General features: G+C 38.2%; 1 protein-coding gene across 6 annotated transcripts in view; it reads left to right on the forward strand.

Annotated features, from left to right (window-relative positions):
- The window catches only part of CDH12 (cadherin 12), a 508006-nt gene that overhangs the window by 76126 nt on the left and 406914 nt on the right, over window positions 1-24966 (forward strand). For 4 of the 6 annotated variants that reach the window (XM_072152753.1, XM_072152755.1, XM_072152752.1 and 1 more), the window contains exon 2: window positions 11603-11850. The exons of the other annotated variants lie outside the window; for them this stretch is intronic. The gene's annotated coding sequence lies outside the window, so the exon portion shown is untranslated. The remainder of the gene's footprint in view (window positions 1-11602; window positions 11851-24966) is intronic. 6 annotated transcript variants of the gene reach the window in all.

Genomic DNA, 24966 nt, shown 5'->3' on the forward strand with positions numbered 1-24966 from the left:
TAGCCACCCCCCTGCCCCAGTACATAGCCAGCAGCAGGGGAAGCCAGAAAGGTGAGTTTTGATATATATTTTTTTACTTGAGTATAAGCCGAGTTTGGGTTTTCCGCACATTTTTTGTGCTGAAAAACTAGGCTTATACTCGAGTATATATGGTAATATTGCCGGGTAGTACAGCTCTGCACCCTTTGGAATTGAGGATGTGTGCTAACCAATTTTGCTACAGCTAGCACACACCCTCATTCACTTATAAGAGCTCATGCACAAGAACGTGGATACGGAGAACAAGTGCATGAGTGAACTGCCCAATACACAAATGGTAGAGCAGGTCCTATTCCTCCTTGTATTGCAGGCCATTCAGTCTTTAAATATTGATATCCATACATAAATGATGCTCACCTGACTTTTTTTTGTGTCTCCTGAAACTGAATATTCTGTAAGTAGGTTGCCTAATGTACAGTAGTGGCGCAGGCCTAGGAAGCTTATTCAATATAATGTAAGAGCTGCAGTTTGTCACTACACTGATCATGGAGCTAGACTGGTTCTTCTCTGTTGCTGTTGTGGCACTAAAGGAATCTGCTTCATCTTACATATCATCCGTAAAAGAAACCTTCTAGCTGCTGTGAAAAAAGTATACATTCAGTGGAGGCGGGGGGGATGGTATCTATCCCCAGCTGCTAAACATATACCCATGTGGGGTGTACCGTGAATGAATTATCTGTGCATATATGGATAGTTACATCATATGGTAGACACCCTTATCAAATCACTGCCTGCTGCTGATGCTTGCTCCACCTCTTGCTATCATGTATAGCGGTTGAACAGGAGGAACCCTATATAATCATACAGTAAGCATACTAACAACAGAGGGAGTATTGCCATATAACTTATATAAATTTATCCTAAATGTCACATTCATGGAAAAGTATGTAATACATATACATTCCATATACATGGAATATACATGGAATATGTATATAAATATATATATATATATATATATATATATGTATATATATATATATATATATATATATATATATATATGTAGAGAAAAGACAGCACTCCAAGATTTCAGTTAAACGTGAAAGTCCTCTCAATGTTTCGGCTCGGTGTGAGCCTTTTTCAAGCCAAGTGACAACTGCAAAATGGTGCATATATATAGAGGTCTATCTGAATCACATGATCATGATAAATCAGGTCACATGACCGCAACCCTATTCCACTTTTTAGTACATTTCATCATAAATAACAATCCATAAGTAAATACATAATTATACAAACATTTCATGATACTGTAGTGCATGGTTATAAATTTATTACAAAGTGCATCCATAAATAAAGTGCTAGTGCATTAAAGTGTCCTGTTTTAGCAATAGGTAAATCGCTCGTGCACAAGATTAGCATAAAAACAATTTGAAAAAGGTACATAGACAACTCACCACTCCATGAGCTATGTGTTGGTCGCTAAAAAAACAAAAATAGAATGCTACGCGTGTATCCGCTCAAATGACACGCATAGCTGAAACGCACGCATCATGATAGCATGTGCGCATGCGTCCCGGCGGCCCTATCACCACCGGTTGTCCGGGCAACCTATGACATCACTTATATACAATAACAGAGACTCGTCACTGAAGCTGCTCGAAAATGTAAGTATAAAGTACAGCAGCTGGCGATGTATCGCCGTATATTGCTGCCGATGTAGCCAACATAAGTTTATTGATGGGAAGAAGGAGGATAGATCGCAGCACTTCCGATAAAACAAATTTCTTTATTCCAATGAAGTTAAGAACATAATGTGGAAGGTAGAAGAACGCCGACGCGTTTCGGGCAGCTCGTGCCCTTAGTCATGGCATGCAAACAATACATCTTTTTACAAATTTAAAAGAAAAAACCACCAATCACAGAACGGGGGTGTGTACGAGTCATATGATGCAACACGTCAGCAGGTGGGCGTGTGCAGCATGTGACGCGTCATGTGATGCATCACGTCATCAAATGGGCGTGAATCAGATGACGCTACGATACTAAAAGAGAATACAATGGATTCCCATAATCTACTGATCGTTATCGTACAATGTTCAAACACTGGGAAATAACATATATAAGAATATAACATTATAGGTTCATGTTAATTGCCACAATCGAAAGACTTAATATACAAGGTAACGGAGGAGATGACAATTAAATTCCAATACATAGCAAAGTGGGAACACCATGACACAGAATATGTTTTTACTCAGCTGATTGGACAAAAATGTGGGAGACCAAAAAGAATATCTCTTAGTAGAAATAAGAGAAGTCTGTTCTGAAGTTCAAGCCGGCAGGAAAGCGAGAGCCTAGCCTGAAAATCCAGAGGACTTCTCTTTGTAACAGAATATTTTTTTTATTACCTCCTCTTTTCGAGGGAAAGATTTTTTCAATACCTGTGAAACGGAAAGTGGCTGTTTCGCCGGAGTGTACACTCGCAAAATGTCTGGAAGCACCTGACATATGACAAGACAAATCTTTCGTACTGTCTCTTAGATGTTCTGCTATCCTAGTTTTTAATTTGCGGGTAGTAGAGCCCACATAAAAAACTTTGCATGTGGTACACTCAATAGTATACACAACAAAACTTGTGTCACAATTAATGAATGACTTAATAGGGAATTTGCATGTGCCATCGGAGGAGAGAAAATGGTCGGAACGTTTAGAATAGGTGCACACATTGCAACGGGATGTACCACAACGAAAAAACCCCTTGGTATCCAACCATGTTCTCGTATCCGGATTTGTACTAGCAAATAAACTCGGTGAGAGTATAGAGCCTAAAGATTGACCCCTCCTGGACACAAAATTACATCCATTCTTAAGGATGGCATTAAGTTTGTCATCCTGGTATAATATGGGAAGATTTTTTTTGAGGACATTAACTATTTGGTTAAAATTGGAACTGTATTGGGTGGAAAAAGTGATTGTAGATTTATTGGAATTAATAGGTTTATTCTTAGACGTCCTATCATTTCTGGTGCGAGATAGCATAGTTGAACGATTTTTACGTTTCCCTATCTCGAAACCTCTTCTTATCATCCATCTAGGGTAATTCCGGGTAGCTAGTCTAGCACCTAATGCATCAGCTTGGTGTATAAAATCCTTGTCATCTGAACAGGCTCTTCTCAATCTAGTGAACTCTCCTACGGGGATAGCTTTGATTGTATGGGCAGGATGATTGCTTGATGCATTAAGAATAGTGTTCCCTGCAGAGGGTTTTCTGTAAAGTGTAGAAGAGATCCTGCCTTGTGCTGGACAGCCTACATTTGATGACGTGATGCATCACATGACGCGTCACATGCTGCACACGCCCACCTGCTGACGTGTTGCATCATATGACTCGTACACACCCCCGTTCTGTGATTGGTGGTTTTTTCTTTTAAATTTGTAAAAAGATGTATTGTTTGCATGCCATGACTAAGGGCACGAGCTGCCCGAAACGCGTCGGCGTTCTTCTACCTTCCACATTATGTTCTTAACTTCATTGGAATAAAGAAATTTGTTTTATCGGAAGTGCTGCGATCTATCCTCCTTCTTCCCATGTTACGACTGCATCCCAGCAGACATCGCTTTGCACTCCTCGTGTGGTGGATACACACGCCTGATATACCCCATTGTGCCTGGATCTTCATCAAAGACCTACGAAAGGGTGAGCCGCACGTACACTTTTTCTTGTATAAGTTTATTGATATATCACCATATCGAGAGGCAACGGGGCTCAGGAAAAGCCCACAGCCACCAAGGGAAAGAGGACTTTCACATTCTACTGGAATCTTGGAGTGCTGCCTTTTCTCTACACACTTATTACTGAGGACCTGCTGCCTGGCCCAAGGAGGCTTGCACCTGCCTTGTATTTCCTTTGTGCTTCTCTGGACTTTCTTCAAGTATATATATATATATATATATATATATATATATATATATATATACTTTATTGTACTATATTAGATATTTGTTCAGTCCGAAGTAAATTTTGTTAATAATATACAATATATAAGGAAACTATTGACAAATATGATCTGATCCATTATTTACTTTGGGATCATTCAGATGTACATATGTCAGTGAGAAAATAAATGAAGCAAGCATGTTTTCTTGGGAAAAAAATTCATTCATACTAACATGAATGAAATAGTAAAATAGACAAAACATTCATAAAACATCTGTTTTAAGATACCAAAAATTACATCCATTTTCAGCCTAAGCCCTAAGGCCAGTTTTAAATGTCAATATCTTGGTTAGTATTTTACAAAAGTATATGAAAGTTTAAATCAAAATTAATTCTAAACACAGAAAAGAAGGTGTACCGTGTGAAGGAAACCGCAGCGTTCTGGACCCCTGAAGGGTATGCAAAGTGACTCAGTTATCCTTTTATAGACACTCCCAGAAGAGCCTTATGCTGCCACCAGTTATCCTTTAATATAAGCCCGGTATGTAACAGGATTATATAAGCAAAGAAACCCGGACATGGAAATTCGTGATCGAGATAAAAGAGCAGTTTCGTAAGTTAGTTACCTGTGTGTGTGTGGCCCTAATGGGGATGGATAGTCCACACTTTAAGATCCTCCCTGCACTTGTTGATGATAAGATTTTCCCCAGGTGAAAGACAAGTCCCATTCAGTGGTGCCTGATTATATCAGGTGTGGACACACCTCTGTCCAGCCCAAGGAGGAGTCATGGGTCCCTCCTACCTGGTACTACAACCAGAGCCCTGGAGAAGCCATAGCTTCTCAAGGGGAAGTCGTCGGGTCATGGTTCTGGTATCATTGGATCCGGGTGAATCCCTGGATCTCATTGATACCAAACCTGACCCATTTGCTATGGTCCCTATATTGATATCTCTGGAACTGAGTATTCTAGAGCACCAAAAATGGATTATTATGATTCCCTGAAATTAACTTCCAAAAATGTATTTGGTCTTCTGGTGAGACGGACCATAACTTCATAACTGGCCCTACTCAACTTAGTGCTGTTTGGAGTTTATGGTCCTTTGTCTGTATAGAGTGGGGGGTGCCTGGAGTCGGTTTGTCTGCATAGGTCTTTAAAGCATGGTCACATGCTGTGAACGTAAACAACTCAGCTCGTACTAGCAGGCCTCCCCTCCCCCTGGTCAAATTTATCACATAACGATTTTTTTGATTATCATTTTTCTCTTTAGGGTCAATTCAGAAGAGGAGGATTTCATGGCTAATTCAGTCTATAGAGTAAAGTAGAGAGGGAGTTTCTTGCACTAATCTCCATTAATAGTAAGAACAGGGACAACGCTCTTGATCAGGTTGGAATCTTGAAATAGGTTGCACTATATTAACCTGCAACTTTATTTAAATTCATCTCTCATGATGATCATCTCAAAGAGTTATTTGGCCCCTTCTGAATTTTATAGCAGTAGCTTTTTAAATGAGAGTTTAGGGTGATAAAGAGGTCTGACCTGCTTCTATTAGTCAATTTATAAGATAAGAATAGCAAAATCATTTATGATATGAATCAAATCCATTCAATGTCTCCTTTTTCACCATGATCCCTGTCTATACACATTTTAAAACTAGTGTGGTAGATATAAAAAGCATCAAAGCCTCATAATAAATTTGCTATCTGTCACCAATTCCATATTGCATGCATTTTTCTTGGTAAATCTCCCCCGAGCAATACATAGTTTATGATGTAAGTGTCAAATGTTTAGAGTTAGTCATTTGGATTCCAGTGCAAAAGCTACTGTGTAATTGGACCTACATCCTGTTTTTAGCAGCATCTTATATGATGACATTATACCGTAAAAGATGTAAAATAAATGTCATATATATTATACCATGACTGCTGCTTCTCATATAAATATAATGGCGTTAGTGTTCATTTTCAGAGTAAAATCTCTGAGGTGGCTACTGTTCCTTCTTGATGAAGCATAGGCATAATCCTCTGACTCGGAGTCAGGGGGGGGGGATATAACTTCAATAGTGAGAACCTAGGTTATGTTTATTGTTATGCAATATAGGTTGTTAGTCACTGGTATTGTTTGCATCTATAGGCTTGATTTGTTATAGGAAGAGTTCCATCATTCTAGTATGGAGATGGAAAAGAATTGGCTTTAATGAATACCTGCTGTACAACTTGCGATGTTCGACCAGCATTGTTTTGTCGGTAAAAATATACTTTGAGGCTGAGCCATGCATGCATTGGTTACCTGATACTTAACAACCACTGCTTTTCCAATGTACACCAATGCAATTTTTGATCCTTAATCCAATCCTAACCCTGAATGATGCAAAAATAAAGTATTTGTAAAATCTATGACAAAAGCCCTCTCCTTTTAATTACACAGAAAGACCTTTTCTATCAAACATGTATTTTCCATTGCTTTAATAGTGATATTACATTTTTTCATTTTCTTTTTACTTGAGAATATATAAAGTCAAGCAGAAAAATATAATGCAAAATCCTATGTGTGAAGAAAACACAGAAAAAAGTTTAGAATTAAATTATCACGATTGTAATTAAAGTTCCTACGCTAAAAAACTATGCGGTATGACAGGAATTAGAGTCTTTCAACTTAAAGGGAACCTGGCATCAGAAATTGACCTAATAAACTATTACCAGTATGTTGTGAAGCAGATTAACACCTTCCAGATCATGTTTCTTTCAAAGCTCAGTGTGATGCCATCATTCAGATAATCCACTTTGAAGTGAGATGTAAATTGGTTATATAAAGTCAGGTGGAGAGCCCAGCATTGAAGTCAAGCTCTCCTCGGCTCAGAATGAAGGAGATCTGATTAGTGATGTGTCTGGATGCAGCAGCATCAGTTACAATGAAGAGGACATTCTGAAGTGAGGGAAGTTTGACTTCAGTGTTAAACTCTCCACCTCCTTGACTTTAAACAACAAAATTACATGTCACTTCAAAGTTTTTTGGATGATACCACCACACTGGGTCATGAAATTGAAATAATCTAGAAGGTGTGAAGCTTTCTTCAATTTTGCGTTAAGGCCTTTAACAGCGTATTTAAAATTTAACTAAATCTGATCTGGTTCACTTATGTTAACCCCTTTCCAACGCGCACCGTAATAGTGCCCAATGGCAGAAAGATACTTATTGCCACACTCCGTACTATTACATCACGCAGTAGGTACCGCACACATTTGGAGCTGGCACCATACAGAGCAGGTGTCAGTTGTCAGAGCAGGTGTCAATTGCACTGTGTGAGCCCTATTTGAGCTTGAACAAGTGATCAAACCAACATGTCAGTTAAAATAAAAAAAAATTAAAACAATAAAGGTTTTTTTTTAAAAATAAAATTAAATATAAGAAAGTTAAAGTCCCCCAAACACCACAATTCTCTACCCAAAACTAATGAAGTACAAAAAACACTAAATCCCCCCAAAAAACGTATTTGTCAGTCATACATTCATACACACATACACTGAGCATTATATATTAGATTATAAGAGGCAGCATACATTGACAAGTTCTCCAGACAGTAGAGTAGAGCTCAGTGAATGAGCTTACCACTACCATGTTGTACACATATGCTCTTGTTCAGCTACCTTTCCCTGCCCTGCACTTTTCATGAGATTGAACAGACTCCGTTGATGATTTATTGGTTTAATTCTTGACTAATCCAATTATTACTAATCAGTATGGGGTTCTGGATTGCTGTTTAGCAGTACCTGCTGGACCTCTCAATTAATGTCCTTCCATCCACCCATTTTAGCAAAGCTATCAAGCAGAAAATGTCATTAGGATACTGGCCACATTTTATCACATTAGTAGATTGACTTTATTAGAAGTTGCAAACACTTAAAATAGGTTTTCTAGGAATACATGAAAACCTGAGATAAGTTCCAGATTACAGGAGCTGAAGAGTTGCATCAGTGTCTCCTGAATAAAGGTATACCATTTGGAACCATTATTTTCTTATGCAATAGGACAAGCTACTAAACATGCTTGAATAATTGGTCTGTACAAAATAAAACACATATGTTAGTACACTTTATATTTTTATATTTTGCCTTTAATGTTATTTAAAAAAAACATGGATACCAAAGCTCATGAGACAGGACTGCAGTATAAAGGAGAGATCAACAGTTTGATTCAACAATAAGGCAAGAGATGTGCTTCAGACCTACTTAGATCCCCTGTAGACACTGTAGTCAAAGATCACAGCTCTGTTCTGATGGATCTGAGATAAAAGGTAGTCTAGTGAAAACACATTATACACAAAATAAAAAGCAGGTATGCAGAGACTATTGGTACTTTTTATGTACTTTATTATGACATTTAGCAATGGGGCATTCCCCTTAATGAGAAGCAGAGACTTGTATATAAAATCATACCTAATTTTGAGGTGGTTTTTGGTGAGGTTTCTTATTTTAACAGTCGAAAGACATTAACTGAACAGGTGAATGACATTTGTTGAGTAGGTTACCCCTTCAAAATAAAGGTAACCCTTTGGTGGGATATATATCAGGGCGTCTGCTCCACGTCAGTCCGATTTTACGGTCCAACCAGACTGCTGGAGACTGGATTCTATACAGCAAAGTAATGTATGATAACTCCACATAATTCATTCTACTCCACTAAACAGCTGCCCAAACTTTTATCATGATTACATTATGGTGCTGCTCTTTAGTAGGGAACAAAGGACTCCAAGCATCATACATGCCCATGAGATTAGTCCATGGAACCAGAAACGGCACAGTCTGTCATTCAATGACTGACCATGGCCTTGTGTTATAGCCCTGAGCCTTATTCATTGGTCATATGCTGTTTATGATGTTTTAGCCTTTAGGGCACAGTACATAGGGACTACAGTTTCTATTATTCAGAACATAGTGCAAACCCATTAATGTCTTAACCTTTTGTGCATTTGGTAGTACAGGTATGTTTGTATGTATGAAGGGGTTAACAGATGAATTATTCTATTTCTGCCTATTAAAAAATGTTCATAGAATAATTATTAAAATGTAAATATACAAAGCAGAGATCCTTAAACCAGGAAATTCCATTGTTAACTACAACCCCGTGTTGAAAATTATTTTAAATTATTTTGCAGAAAAGGGTAAACATTTGTATTTAACCTCCTCCAATTATGTCAATGTGGTCTGCTCCTAACTCTGAAAGGCTGCAGCGGTATATCAGATATAGGGAGGTTAAGCTTGGTGCAGTGCATGGAGCTCTATGGTAGCACAGTCTACAAAGAGTGGAAACATGCTGCAACACCTAGAGGTGCAATTTGCACAAGCTGTCTCAATAAATACCAATCTCAATAAAGTTTCCTACATACAATACAGTGACAAACATTATTGCTTTTTTACTGTTCTACCTCCCCTCTTAGTCTGTCAAAGAGGGGAAGGAGCATACTGTGTTCTGGCAAAGGGAATATGCTCTTCCAGAAAACCCATGATCTTGAAACTCTGATCCAAGGGAGATACGTCCCATTACACGTAACCACATCCAAAGTGTTATGGAAGGGAAAGCTCCCTCTGTAAAGTACTGGACACCAAATATGCCAATGTTATTAAATTATATGTTCCACCACACTTTCAAAATGTTTATCAAGATAAAATAAAACATATTTGGGTATTACTCTGTCCATCATGTCCTAAGCTGTATAGACATCATTATATAACATGGGATATAACATCCCATTTGGTGATCACCATAAAAAAGATTTAAAAAACCGAGACAATATTGCTGATTTCTGCCTCTACTTTATGTCACTAAAATATTTTATAAAAAGTAATCAAAAAAGTGCAAAATAGTGAACCTAAAAATACTTATTGTTATTGAAGCCTTTGGATGAATAGTGCAGAATTTAAAGTGTAATAATTAACGTTTTGTAAAATAAGTAAAGTTAGATGTACACCATGATCATTGCATTCAACAATTTGTCATGCAAAAAACAAGATTTCATATACATACATTGACCAAGGAAGAAAAATAATGGTTTTTAATGCTTATCTTACCAAAAAATCACCTTGACAACAATAATTATGAACAATAATTATTAAAAAGACTTCTGGCTCCTGTACATTTATCTTACAGCAGCTGGTAAAGAACAAAGAATGGCTGCTCTAAATATGTAAGGCTTCTAAGTTAGTGATTCTGTGTCTTTGGGCACGGAGGTATTGATCCCTGGAGTGTTGTTTAGTGTGATGGTGGCTGTCTCTTGAGGGCAAAAATGCATGTCTTAACTCTGCAGCAAGGTCTTTTTCTTCGGCTCCTTGCACGAACAGGAATGGTCTTGGTCAACATGGTTAATAACTAATCCACGCAATCACATACACTCACCGGCCACTTTATTAGGTACACCATGCTAGTAACGGGTTGGACCTCCTTTTGCCTTCAGAACTGCCTCAATTATTCATGGCATAGATACAACAAGGTGCTGGAAGCATTCCTCAGAGATTTTGGTCCATATTGACATGATGGCATCACACAGTTGCCACAAATTTGTCGGCTGCACATCCATGATGCGAATCTCCCGTTCCACCACATCCCAAAGATGTTCTATTGGATTGAGATCTGGTGACTGTGGAGGCCATTTGAGTACAGTGAACTCATTGTCATGTTCAAGAAACCAGTCTGAGATGATTCCAGCTTTATGACATGGCTCATTATCCTGCTGAAAGTAGCCATCAGATGTTGGGTACATTGTGGTCATAAAGGGATGAACATGGTCAGTAACAATACTTAGGTAGGCTGTGGCGTTGCAACGATGCTCAATTGGTACCAAGGTGCCTAAAGAGTGCCAAGAAAATATTCCCCACACCATGACACCACCACCACCAGCCTGAACCGCTGATACAAGGCAGGTTGGATCCATGCTTTCATGTTGTTGACGCCAAATTCTCACCCTACCATCCGAATGTCGCAGCAGAAATCGAGACTCATCAGACCAGGCAATCTTCTACTGTCCAATTTCGATGAACTTGTCCAAATTGTAGCTTCAGTTTCCTGTTCTTAGCTGAAAGGAGTGGCACCCAGTGTGGTCTTCTGCTGCTGCACTCAAATCCCCTTTCTTCCCCATACTGATGCTCGGTTTGAACTGCAGGAGATTGTCTTGACCATGTCTACATGTCTAAATGCACTGAGTTGCCGCCATGTGATTGGCTGATTAGAAATTAAGTGTTAACGAGCAGTTGGACAGGTGTACCTAATAAAGTGGCCGGTGAGTGTATATGGAGGTGTCAAAAAAAAACATTCCTCACAAAAGTGGGCACATTATACACATATTTACCACCTACACTCATACACACATTAACCAAATAAATAGGGGAAATTATACACACGTTACATACATGCTTACACTCATATACACATTCATCATATACATAGAATGCTCAAACACTCATTCACACATACATGAGGACACTCAAACACACATTCATACATACATTAGGGTGCTTAAACACACATTTTTGACATACATGGGGGCACTCATCCACTCAGCGGTAGACTTTCTGCTAATCTTCTGTATTTAGTTTCCCTTATGGTCTTCTAAAATGGATGTGCATAACTGAAATAACAGCAGTAGTGTAAACAGGGCCTGAGATTTATAATGTTCTTTTTCCGCAGGTTCTCCTTCCATAACTGGTCCACAAGAAGCCATCATCTTCTGAAACTAGTCAGATTGTAAAGGGTTCTCTAAAGGCTACCTGTAGCACCTGCGATGTCAAAGTGGGCAGGACTCATATCCATGGAGTAGACCTCACGGAGTAGAACAGTCGGCTGAGTCTCCTGCAACAGTATATGCAAATTTTTTACTATACATCGGGATACAGCCAAATAGAACATTGCTAATCCAGACGGAGCTGCATTAACAAGTAAGGATAAGATCACTGCATTACAGTTCTGCAGATTGGACTATCTGTACATCTTTTGGTCTTCATTACAATCTATTAGTTATGAACATGAATGATGAGCATTTGTGGGCAATATCATTAGTTCATTTCTATATCCCTACATCAGTCTTATTCCCAGCACTTCAATGTTTGTACTCTGTCTTGCCCTCTTTAATATTGCACCAGGGTGTGTTTCTAGATCCCACAGACACAGAGATCTGCACAGTTAAAGTCAGGATTGTGAATTGTATATCACACTTACAAGCGTAACTTTAACAGTGGATATCTCCACTTTCATAACACCTGGAAAAATCCCCTCTGTGGTATTACAGAGAGATTAAGGGGAGATTCACACACAAGAACTGTATTTCTAAAGGCCATGTTTCAAAAGATATAGCTGTTTGAAATGTCCCCCCAATTGGAAGCAGGGCTAGCACTTGTAAAGGCTGCAAAATCATACTAGGAATTATTATTTTTGCCAAAACAAGGTAGCTCAGGTGAAGGCCAAGTCACAAGTGTTCACTCACATCCAGTGATTTGCACGCCTTTTCCATTCATGCTGAGAAGTGCTACTACCAAGTACTAGTAATATATTCCTTTCTTCACTTCACTGTACTATATAGAGAAGTGCAGTAGATTCATTCTTTTTAGTGGTCCACAGTTCCTTCAGAGGCAAATTCCATATATAATACATACACTACCTAAATCAGAAATCACCACTTTGTAGTGACAACATTTTGAAAATTGAATTGTCACTGGGACAAAAAAAATTTTGTCTGGAGCTACAATTATAAAATACACAGTTCCAACTTCCATACAAATTCAACCAAGGAACCTATATTGTACGTAACCCGGGGACTGCCTGTATTACTTTTATTTATTGCAAAATATTTAACTCATACATACACATCAAAAAAAGATGACTGTATTAAAAATGCTAAAATATGTTTGATTGAAATTGCTATGCAGAAAGAGTTTGTTATTTTCATGAATTTGTTAATCATTTTGGCTGCAGCTGGAATAGCAAATAAGAAACTATGACATATTGCTCAGGTATCAAGTGAAGATACAGATTTATATTCTATATTACAGCCATATATTGTTTATTCAATCATAGAACGTATCGATAGTTTAGAAGATGGATGGATGGTTAGATTTTTTTTATGTTGGTAGCACTATGATATTTATAAGAGCTTGTATGCCAGCTTTCGGGTATACAAGCCCCAGAATAATTGCAATACCTTGCAAACTTCTAGTGCATTGCAGTTACTTTTCCCTTTACAGTACTTGGCATGGAGGGGTGTAAAGGAGGTAATGGCCGATGGCAGAGTGGACTGGACCACTTAAAGTGGTATTCCCATCAGGGTATTTACATTTAATTAAATTCATTTGCCATATGGAAACATTTCTTCAATTGGATGTTATTAAAAAAAATGTTCTTGTGTGAAGATAATTTCTCATAAATGTAGTCATGTTGTCCCTTAGAAACGAGATAGCTTCCTCGGATACGACCACGTCACACTGTGGCTGCGGTGGCCAGACATGCGCTATTGATTACTGCCTGACCTCCTGGATTTAGTATACATTACCACAGGGCAGCTGGGGGATATGCAGTAACTCCCGGACATTTCATATACAATAACAATTTGTTTCTTTGTGCAATCACTGCAGCAGAGGTGGCCGTATCCGAGGAAGCTATCTCGTTTCTAAGGGACTATATGACTACATTTATGAGAAATTATCTTCACACAGGAAAAAATTTTATAATAGCATCTAATTGAAGAAATGTTTATATATGGCAGATTAATGAAACTGAATATGAGTGCCCAGACGAGAATACCCCTTTAAGCTGAATGGTCACTGGTTAGCAGCGCAAATCTACACTAGGCAGGGTCTGCTGAAGAATTGTATGCTGCACTGCTGGCTGGCAGATACTTAATGTGTGTTTATATTAGGAAGGCATTCAGGGAATATTGTAATGGTGGCCCCACCATTACCAATCAGCTTATGGTCACAGAAAGAGGATCAGAGTTGGAGGCCTCTGATATTCGTATAGAGCTGTATAGTCTCTCACATGTAAAAGGTTTGATATAAAGCAAAGTTTTAATGTCGACCATAGAGTTAAAATTAATCATACATTGTTAGTTCTATTGGCACTATAATAAAACTTCATTGACGTAAATCCTTGTTGCTGTATTTCTTTCACATGAGAAAATTCAGCATCTGCTGTGGTTTTCCCATATCCCAGAGACCTCTAGATTAGTTTCATTCCCTGTGAGTTTCTGCTGACCCAACCTTAGTTGGCATTATTTCTGCGGATCCAGAGACCTGTTGCTGGTCTCTCTACACTTTGACTCCACATAATCTTCATTGGAATTTCCCTCATGTTGATGAGCATTGCATCTGATTCATGTTAATCTTATATATTTTCCTCTTCTTTTTGATGAGTTGCTTGAAGATGCTACAATACTGCAAAGTGCCTGTTTTGCAGTTGACTGGGCACAATACCATACATGTCATAGTAGGAGTGCCTGGTATGGTAGATTAATTCCATTCACTTGAATGGTACTCAGCTGAATGACCATGTCTGGAGGACCGTCAGTTTGCACTAAAAGACATTTTTCTTTAGGAGAAGGTTTATTTAGCAGGAAACATTGCATGTGTCCCCTGTACTAGTTTACAGTCTCTGCAAACAGTCCTAAGAGAAAAAAGTGAACAGACATGAGATGTACTAAAGACAGGATCATATTATATAATATGGAAGTCACTTATTATTTAAAGTGCAGTGAAACCAGTACTGTAGCTGAATGTCACTGGAATCACAAAAACGCCAATAAGTTCTTGTTATGTAAGGTGATAAAATGTCAGAAGAGCAAAGAGATGAGAATGTTGTGTGTTCTACAAACCTATAGTACATGCTTATATCCATAAACAGTGTTATTGGTTCTTTTTTACCTTTACCTCTAATGTAGCGTTACTGCTAGAACAGAAAATTCTATCCTTATCTTTCCTTATATACATATGTGGCATTTGCCAATGTCCTATTCATATGAGGAGTCATGTGACCTAAAACAAGCCAATTTAGAAAACTGAGCTTCAGAGAAATATCTGTGAACTTCATTATGCTTGAAATGTAATTAATTATACATTGCAGATTTGGTAAAAATCAGGGGTGGGTGTGAAGAGAGAAGTAAAACTTGTTGTTATTTCTTTTTTTATTATGTTTAGGATTCTGTTCTAGTTAAGGTTCCTATTGCTGAAATATGCACTTTGTGAATGGGAGCACTTTGGACATTTAGTGATAAACAATTTTGAAAAACTTCTAATACATGGGACATAAATTATTGCTGCCATGCATTACAATTTTACAGTAAAAATGGCTGAACTTCTGGGAAGTGTTATACAGAGAAAAGCATAAATATAAGTCATAGATAAAGTTGGAGTCATGTTCTTAGCTGTGAGAAAAATAAGGTCTAGTGTATTTGAGTGGGTGTAACAGATAAAGTTCTGTGAAATGAGGCATTTTGCATACATTAATATGATAGTGGCACTTATATTGCATCTACTTCAAGGTAAAACGTATTTTATTGTCCTTTGGTTAAATGTTATGTGGTTGCATGTTAGATAAATAGATAGCTAAATATATTACGCAAACAAAGCAGAACTGACTAAGTAATTAGGTGCAAATACCATATGCTAGATTTGAATATAGTCTACAGTTAATTTCATTTCTCATCGACCACACCCACATTTTAGCAGCCAGGTCCAGAGCCTTTTTCAGTCTCTCTAGCATATGAATGTACGACAGTGTCTCAACATGTGTGTATATATGAAACTATAAGAAACAATACTATGGATGCTTGTAACTCACTGGTACACAGTCCAGACTTAGACATTTATGCCTGTGTCGATGGTATTGCTCTTCCCAGCCTGAGTCCTGGTTAGAAGTTGGAATTAGACCCCACTAGTACTGATTCCTATAGGTTGAACTTGCTATTTTTCTCTGATGTAAAATGAATTGCTTAGGTATTGGCTAACAGGCTACTTGCAGTAAATTAGAAAACCGGGCAGAAACATGAGACGTTCTACTTGCAGTAAATTGCCTGGTAAATCTATGGCATTTAACATAATGGGGCAGATTTACTTACCCGGTCCATTCGCGATCCAGCGGCGCGTTCTCTGCGGAGGATTCGGGTTCTGCCGGGATTCACTAAGGTAGTTCCTCCGACATCCAACAGGTGTCGCTGCTGTGCTGAAGTTCATCGGAATGCACTGAAGTTCACCGTCCTCCGCTGGGTGCAGGTAAGCACGTGTCAAGCAACACTTTTTTTTTTAAATGCAGCGTTTTTTCCGAATCCGCCGGGTTTTCGTACAGCCATGCCCCCGGTTTCCGTCGTGTGCATGCTGGTGCCGATGTGCCACAATTCGATCGTGTGCACCAAAAACCCGTGGCAATTCAGGAACTAACTAACAATAACAATCGGTGTTCCATGGAATGCTGCACATTTATTAGGTTTTATTCATATGCTTGTAAGTCACTCATATTCTTAATTGAAAATACACAGATCCATTGAGCTTTTTGACATTATACATAACTTATTTTTCTAAAGAGATTATAGTTTTCCACACAAAACTCACATATGCAGACAACTTCTACACAAAATATAAAAATAAACTTAATCTTCATAGAAACTTAACTGCCTTAGAAGAAGTTTGCATCTCACCCATACCAATCACTCACACCATATTGACAATCTATAATCTTCTACTGGACAAATGCCCCCCCCCCCTATCCACTTCATTTTAAATCTTGGGAAGAGGAGCTCAATAACTCCTACTGATGATTGGTCCAAAGCTCTACTTCGTACGCACAAATCATCACTCTGTGTTAAATCCCAAGAAACTATTTCAAAATCAACTCAAGGTGGTATTGGGTCCCGACCAAGCTCCATAAAATTTACCCTTCCTGTCCTAGTGTGTCCTAGAGTGTTGGAGATGTAAACTCACACAAGGCACAATGACACACATTTGATAGCAATGTACAGCCATTCAATCATTTTGGACTTGAGTTTGTGACCTAACATAAAATATCCTGGATTACAAAATCCTTACTGACCTCTCCATACTACTTTTTTCCATTTTTCCCCACACAAATTGACAGCAAAAAAAGCAAGACACTTTCCTTCTTGTTAACGGCTGCACGCTCTTTGATTCCAAGACTTTGGAAATCAACCAGATCCCCATCAATTACAGAGTGGTTCCAAGAAATTCTTCTCCTACAAAAAATGGAAGAACTCACGGCAGAGAGCAAAAAAAACCATATGAAAAGTACCTTAAAATTTGGTCCCTGCGGATAGCTTTTCAAAAGTCAACATCATTCCTAACACACCCAGACTAATCAAACTTAGCCCCAGACCATGCTTACCAAAATAAGCACTATAGTTAGACCTGGATAACCCACTCCCCTTCAAACTTAAACCTCTCCTACTCTGGACCCCATGCCCTCTTTCCTCCTTTGTTTCTAATTGTTATGTTTATAGCTATATGTCGTAGTTAAAGATAGACATGTCATTAATCCTCTCTATACAATTATCAGATGTGATATCTTATGTAACCCTTCATGAAAATGTCACATGTTATTCATAAGCTTTGCATAGCTAAACCTATGTAGAAATGTGTATGTACCCTGTTACTAAATTATTATCACAATAGTGAATGATAAACCTTACTGTCCTCACCGTAAAAAAAAAAAAAAGAAGAAGAATGTGAATGAACACTTCTACGAGTGTTTTTTTTTACAATTAACTAGTTATTGACCATTAATGTTCCAAAATAACACAACTACATAACCATAAGGCAAGTTTAAATAGTTTACCTAACAGTCTGGGGGACCTTGATAATTTTTTTATAATTTTTCAAATTCCAGTATAGACACAATAATGATTACTATTATCAGTTGTAGTAGTAAAATTAGTAGTAGGGTTAATTTTTGTCTATTTTGAGAGAAAAGTATGTAAAATTTGAGTACACCTTCAAGACATAAAGAAAAAATATGAGAGTAGAAGACACAGTGATTTAGTAAATCATCCTGATGCAGTACATAAATCATGTAGTGTGTCAGGCTCAGAAAATGATTTAAGCCTCTCATATAAACAGATCAATTTTTATCATCGAAGCAATGTTTACAATAAGTTTGAAGGATCTTTTTCCTAATTACAATAGGAAAGTGAAGAAAAACACTCTATACTAAAAAACATGTACTAAATCAGACGTACTAAAAAGAAAACCATCCAGGAAGGTAATGGAGCATGATAAAATATTCAGCCATGAGATATGGTTTAGTGGGTTTAATAGTTTTACAGGTTACATAGGACTACATTTTACCGGGAATAAGACATAGAACCAAGATTTTGCAAATTACAACATTGCCTCTTGAATATGATTCGATAAAATGTATTACTATAAAGTAACATAAAATTTAATGAACTATGTTAGATTTAATTGATAGTGCCTGTGGTGTAGTATGAATAAGATGTCATGTCATGTGTGAATATCTAGTGATAACAGATAACAGGTCTGTAAGTTAAATATGGCAAATGAATCCTGTAGTTGTACTTAAGATACGGATAAAGTACAATACATGCCCACAAGGTAATTCTAAATGTCTTATAAATTTGTTTTCAGCATACACACATTTATTTACAATAGTAATTTAAAAATGTTTCTGTATTTTGTAATCTGGCATCCAAGGCACAGTATAACATAGATTCTGCACTTGTAATTTATCATTTGATTCAATAAAATCTAATATCATTGTTTTATGCACATCAAACGTTCTCAATAGCTATCTGTCCTTGAATGTAGGCTGAAAATTAGTTAAAGGTGGATTCGTTTTGCCTAGAATAAAAATATGCAAACTTACAGACCAGATTTTCCATTCATGCATGCGCAGTTGTTTTGGCTGATCATGGGTCAACGTTTCTTATTTTGACCTATTTTATTCTCATAAGTGGCTACCTTTACCTATTATTTGGCTACTGTGTATGGTCATTTGTGCAGACTTTTGCTCATGTTAGGATTGACCATTATCAATATTAGATCAGGGGAGTCCAACACATGGAATTACACGTGGAACTGAGCTTTATCCATATAGTAGACTTGAACGAGTTCTCGTTTGAAATAACACCAGTCCATAACGGGATTACATCAGGCCAGGAAACAACCCAATCTGCATATATAACACAGATGTGGGAATTTGTGGATTGAGATAATAGAACAATGTAGATTAAATTTATATATTTACTTGCCTTGAGGGCACACTAGAAAAACAACAGATACCTACCTGGACCAGACCCAGGACCTTGGATAAATTAAACTTCTCAATGGTAGGTCATAGGATTACGGTTTGGGCATCATCAGATATGTCTTGATCTCAAATATCTTTTGAGACCAAACATGACTCTACTTACCATGCTTCCATTGAGAGTTCTGTGTATCTCCTCATCCAAGGACTCCAGAACAGATTGAGACCCAGATGAGCATTCTCCCTGCTTCCCTCATCCCAAAAATGTACCTGGTGTCTGGCTGGGTTGGACCATAAAGTTATTGGGAATATTTACATTGTTGTATTAAGGTTGGAATTCTATGAAAAACGTTGGTGCCATTGGGTCTGCTGAGGTGTGAAATGGCTTGCACCCCTTCCCCCCTGCACCCAGCTTGTCTTCAGAATAACACTGGTAGAGGTGAGGCATAGTTCAGTTTAATGTAATGCACTAAAGGACATGAAAATATCTGACATGCATCCCTCTCACTTACTGTATATTTCTATATTTTCATCAACCCAACCTAAATTTTTTTATATACTGGATTTGTATATATGGATGGATTTGTCATAATGAGATAGATACATTGGGGCATATTTATCATACCGCACGAGCGCCAGCGTATGACAGCCCCGCCGCAGTGGCATACATCAAGAAAAGTCGCCGGCTCAGCAAATGTGCTCCTCTCATCCGGCGGCGCCCCCCTTCACGCCCCTTCACCCCCCCCCCCCTGTGGCGTGAAGGTAGCGGGCCATGGCAAATAATCGCAAGTGCTGGCAATAAACATGGCGTGGCGCAGCGCAAAGGGCCTGATAAATATGCCCTATTGTTTTTTTTGGTGTTCCACTACCTTAAAAAGGATCATAACAAGAATTAAACTGATTATTTGTAGCAACATATTTAAAGGGGTTTGCCCAAGAAAGAATACTCTCAAATTTGTATCCCTTAGTTATGTTAAAAGATGATTTTTAACCCTTTACTTCACAATTTTACTCAGTTTTATTGCTGTTTTAGATCCTATTACTCAGTGATGGTCAGTGTAAGATACCAGGGTGTGGACGGGGACTCTCTGAGCAGACACATTATGATCCATCTAGTTCTGTGAGCTGACAATGTGGTAAGATTATCAGGGTGCAAGGTTTATATACACTTTCATCTGGAGTCTGAACATTGTACTAGTATCTGACACATAGAGAGATGATACAGATCAGAGATGATGAGATCCATTAGATTCCTATTGCACACAACGACAGTCAGCTCTCCTACATCCCTGCTATTCCACAACATGCTAGATCTGCTGTGCATTCCTGCTGTGCCTCCTCAGATAAAGAACTTATCAGTCTGTAGCTTGTAGTTTTTTTCATGCTGCTGCTGGCAGGAACTCAGATTCTGTGTATCAGTGTGCATAGGTGAGTGAGCTCCACCCTGCACTGTAGGGGGCGGGGCTAGAGTACAGGGAGCAGAGAGAGAAACTCAGCTCCATGGCCATCACACAGAAATCCAAGATGGCTTCCCCGACTCTAGGTCAGAACTTACAGGGTCGTGTCTGAAATTGTGTACAGCAGGATTGATAGAGACAGGTTGGAATTATATCTGTGAAATGCTGTATTTTTATTGATAACAGTGATTTAGAGAATGTGTTATTTTGCTATCCTGAGTACATTTAAGAAACTTGTCTTCGTAGGAATACCCCTTTAAGTACACAGCTATCATTGTTTTTTATTTCATGAAAACTTCTTTAGTTGCAAAACTTTAAAGCATCTCCAGGATATTTTTTTCCTTTTCTTCTTGACTTTACGATCAATAAATGGGTGTTCCTAATAGTTCAGGGCATTTCAAATTCTGAAAAATATAGTGCATTTAAAGCTTAAAGGCATATTGTTTTGTCAGTCTACTTTTTCCAACTTATACCAACCTCATTCAGAGGTTACAAGCAGATTACACTTATCTTTCTAAGTAATGTTGTAGGTCTTGAGGGCCGGTTTTCATAGTTTACTGTGTGAGCCATTATCTCTCCCTTTCCAGTTTTTGCTAAACGTATATGCTTCAGGGTCATGCCTTATCTCAATTCAACAGGGAAGTATTTCATGGATGTCAAAATGGTAAACAACTCTTCAATGGAACTCATTGGGAGAAAATGCAAGCTATCATGCTAGAAATAGTAACAAAGATATAACTTGACGCATGATGTTAATTTCTGCAGTGTGCCGTAACTAGCAGTATTATGTGAAAACATATGGCCTGTAGAATTTAACCACTAGCATACCCCTGTACAACTTTATACATCACAGGGGTAGGCACTTAACTACAATGTTATAGGGGATCTCCATTAATTAATTCCTTTATTTATATAGTGCACACAGATTACGCAGCTCTGAATAGAGCTTGCCAAATCAGTTTGTCCCCAATGGAGCTCACAATCTAATCAATCTACCAGTATGTTTTGAAGTGTGGGGGGAAACCGGAAGACCCGGAGGAAACCCACCCAAACATGGAGAAAATATACAAACTCTTTGCAGATGGTGACCTGGGACTTGAACCCAAGTCCCCAGTGCTGCAGGGCTCTAGGTCCTCCATTCTGACTTAGTGCTGATAGAGTCCCAGCTAGGGTTCCCCAAAGGCTTAGGGAACAGGGAATCCCTAGGACTGCTCTAGGGATATCAGCAGCTGAGGGTTCCCTAGCCAGAGACGAATCCATCATCTTTCCATATATAGTAATTCTCCATTTCAGGGAGATTGCCCAAGACAAAAGGTTATTTACTAAATGATTAATTGAATTTGTCCTAGACAGGGTTTAAAACCTCCAGAATTTACTAAGAGCTTTATTACAGTTGTGCTGTATTACAAACCCAAATATGCTCAAATATAGAGATGCATCTTCTAAGAGATCTCTCTGTATGTCCCTACATTTTGTTTCTTTTTACAAAGCCTATAATTAATGCAAAAAATACAAACAAAAATATTAATTTTAATTGGTGTAAAAAGTTGTGTTGTGAAATGTCTTGCAAAACAACATACGCAACTAATCGGCAAACTTTGGAAAATGTGTGCGGATATTGACATCCACAGAGCATAGAGTATGATTTTATTGGCAGACATTAAAATCAGCGGCAGAAACACTTTGCTATTGCAGATTTTTGATCTGCAGCAGATAACTGCCATGTGATATATTCCATTATGGCAAAATAACATTTTATACAGACACTAGCCAATTCCATTTGGTTTCTGATGCTTGCGAATATCTGTGGGATTACCACTGGAGTGAATCCGACAGACACCTGAAAAGTTTTTTATTTTTTTTAATTCAGTGGTTGTATAAAAACACATTCAGGAGAATGGATGTGAATATCAAACACACCTTGATAACATTCGGACTACAATTGGACTACAAGTTGGATAACATAATTCCCTAACCCTTTTGGGTGTGAACCATTTCTAAATTAGTCATCTGAAATGGTTTTCTAATATTTTGGGGCAATAGAACATGTGTAATGGCTGTGTAGTGCCAGAAAACCAGCAATAGGAAAAGCCTCCAAAATCTATAATCATTCTTTCATTGCCTTGGGTGTCCACATTTTAAAAAGCAGTTACTTTGAGGGTGTTTTTAATGTTTTGGGTCACTATAATGTGTGTAATGGCTGTGTTGTGCTAAAAAAAACTGTAACAGTAAAACAAAATCAATTAAGTTTTATGTTTTGGAAAGTTTTTGTCTCCTAAACAATTTTGTCTCAGATTCCTTATTTACATAGAATCTTTATATAACATATAAAAATGTTTTTTTTTTACATCATTTTAATTTTTTTCAAATTATATGCATCATCTAATTGCATATACCAATAGTCTCATGTGTCCTGAAAAAAAGAATGTTGAGTTAGAAATGTAATAGTTATTTGCAGTTATATAGGTTTATTGCTAAAACTGAAAAAATGGCCTTGTAAGGAAGGGGGTGGAGGCTAAATACTTTCGGTAATGAAGTGGTTGAATTGAACTATTTTGTATTGTTGCAAACCAATACATCCTTGAATAATCCTTGAATAATCCATCCATAAGAAAAGACAAGACATATCTATTCAAAACACTGTACCATGTGTTGTTCAAGAAAACAATTGCCATAGATACTGTATGATATAGAAGTTATTGTTAGTGGATTGAAGACCCACTGACAATCTAACTGCTTTGCTTGAAGTAAATCTACCATCAAAATCAAGCATGATAAACCAAGGGCACTTATGACAGTTACATTATACACAATGCCCCTTCACAAGCATGATTTCTTCAGATACCTCACTCAGGCGGCTACTACACTGCATATGATTCCCTCACTCTGTACAGTGATCAGCATCTTATCACAGGCACAGGTCTCTGCAATGATAAATATGTGACACATCTGTTTGGGGGGTATAACCTTAATTAATTCACCTACAGTACATGTGTATTAATTCTGCCTGATATGGATTCTAGTAGCCGTATTTCTGATTTGTTTTCTGGCCACACCTTACCTCCGGCTTTTGCAGGAAGCTGTTTTCTGATTGTGATTTTGATGTGGACCATTTTCTTGACTCTGATTTCTCGATTTTACTAAGCTTGCTGAGAGCACACCTCTGATAATGCAGAACATCATATTATTCATAATATAGAGCTCAGCTAGTGTAGAACCTATAATACATACCTCAGCTGCTGTAGAACTTCAAAATTCACACCTCAGCTGTTGCAAAACCTCATTATACACATCAGTTGCCGCAGAACCTCTAAATACTCACCTCAGTTGCTGAAGATCATAAGACACCATTGCTTTTCAACCTCATTATATAGACCTCAACTGCCTCAGAACCTTTCTTGCACACCTCAGCTCAGTGGCGGATTAAGTGTCCCATGGGCCCCGGCTTGTACACATGACTAGGCCCCCCCCCCAGCGTCCAAACCAACATGTGCCCGGATGTTAGGACTTAATTACTGCTCTATATACTCTACATCCTCTATATCCTTAATCTTATATGGTTTCACCTTCAATCATGCTCTTATAGCAAATGTATATAGCCGATGAAAATGTATGAAAGCCGATGACATTACCTAACTGCATGAAACCCCCCCCCCCTTCCTAACTACCATCCAGACAAGATCCCCCCCAGATAGTGTAGAAGATGAGGATGCTACCCCTGGCTGGCCTGGCCTCTGTGCGCTCTGCAACTGCACTTCACCTCATAGTGTGAATACTCACATATAAGCTGAGGCTCCTAATTTTACCACAAAAACTAGAGTATAAGCCCTAGGATAGGAAATGCATCCGCTACTCTGCTACGATGTCTAGCAGTGGCCGTACCTCATTATTAAAAAGTCCATTGGAGAGGCCCTCCTTTACAGAAATGTCTGCTGCTGAAACCCCCTATAATTAAATATCCACAACAGAGCCCCCTTTAATTAAATATCCACCACAGCTGCCCCCCTTTACTGAAAAATTCATAGGAGAGCCCCCACTTTAATTAAATGTCCACAGCCAACGCCTCCTGAATCAAATGTCCACAGCAGATGCCCCCTTTTATGACATGTAGACAATAGATGCCCCTTTAATGAAATGTCCTCCACAGATGCCCACCTTTAATGAAATGTCTACCAGATGCTACCTTTAATGAAATGTCCACCCCAGATGGTCCCCTTTAATGAACTGTGCTCAGCCGATGTCCCCTTTAATGAAATGTCCACAGCAGATGCCCCCTTTTAATGAAATGTCCACAGCTAATGTCCCTTTAATGAAATGTCCACAGCAGATGCCCCTTTA

This window comes from Engystomops pustulosus, chromosome 5 (genome assembly GCF_040894005.1).
Source record: "Engystomops pustulosus chromosome 5, aEngPut4.maternal, whole genome shotgun sequence".
NCBI classification, from domain to species: Eukaryota; Metazoa; Chordata; class Amphibia; order Anura; family Leptodactylidae; genus Engystomops; species Engystomops pustulosus.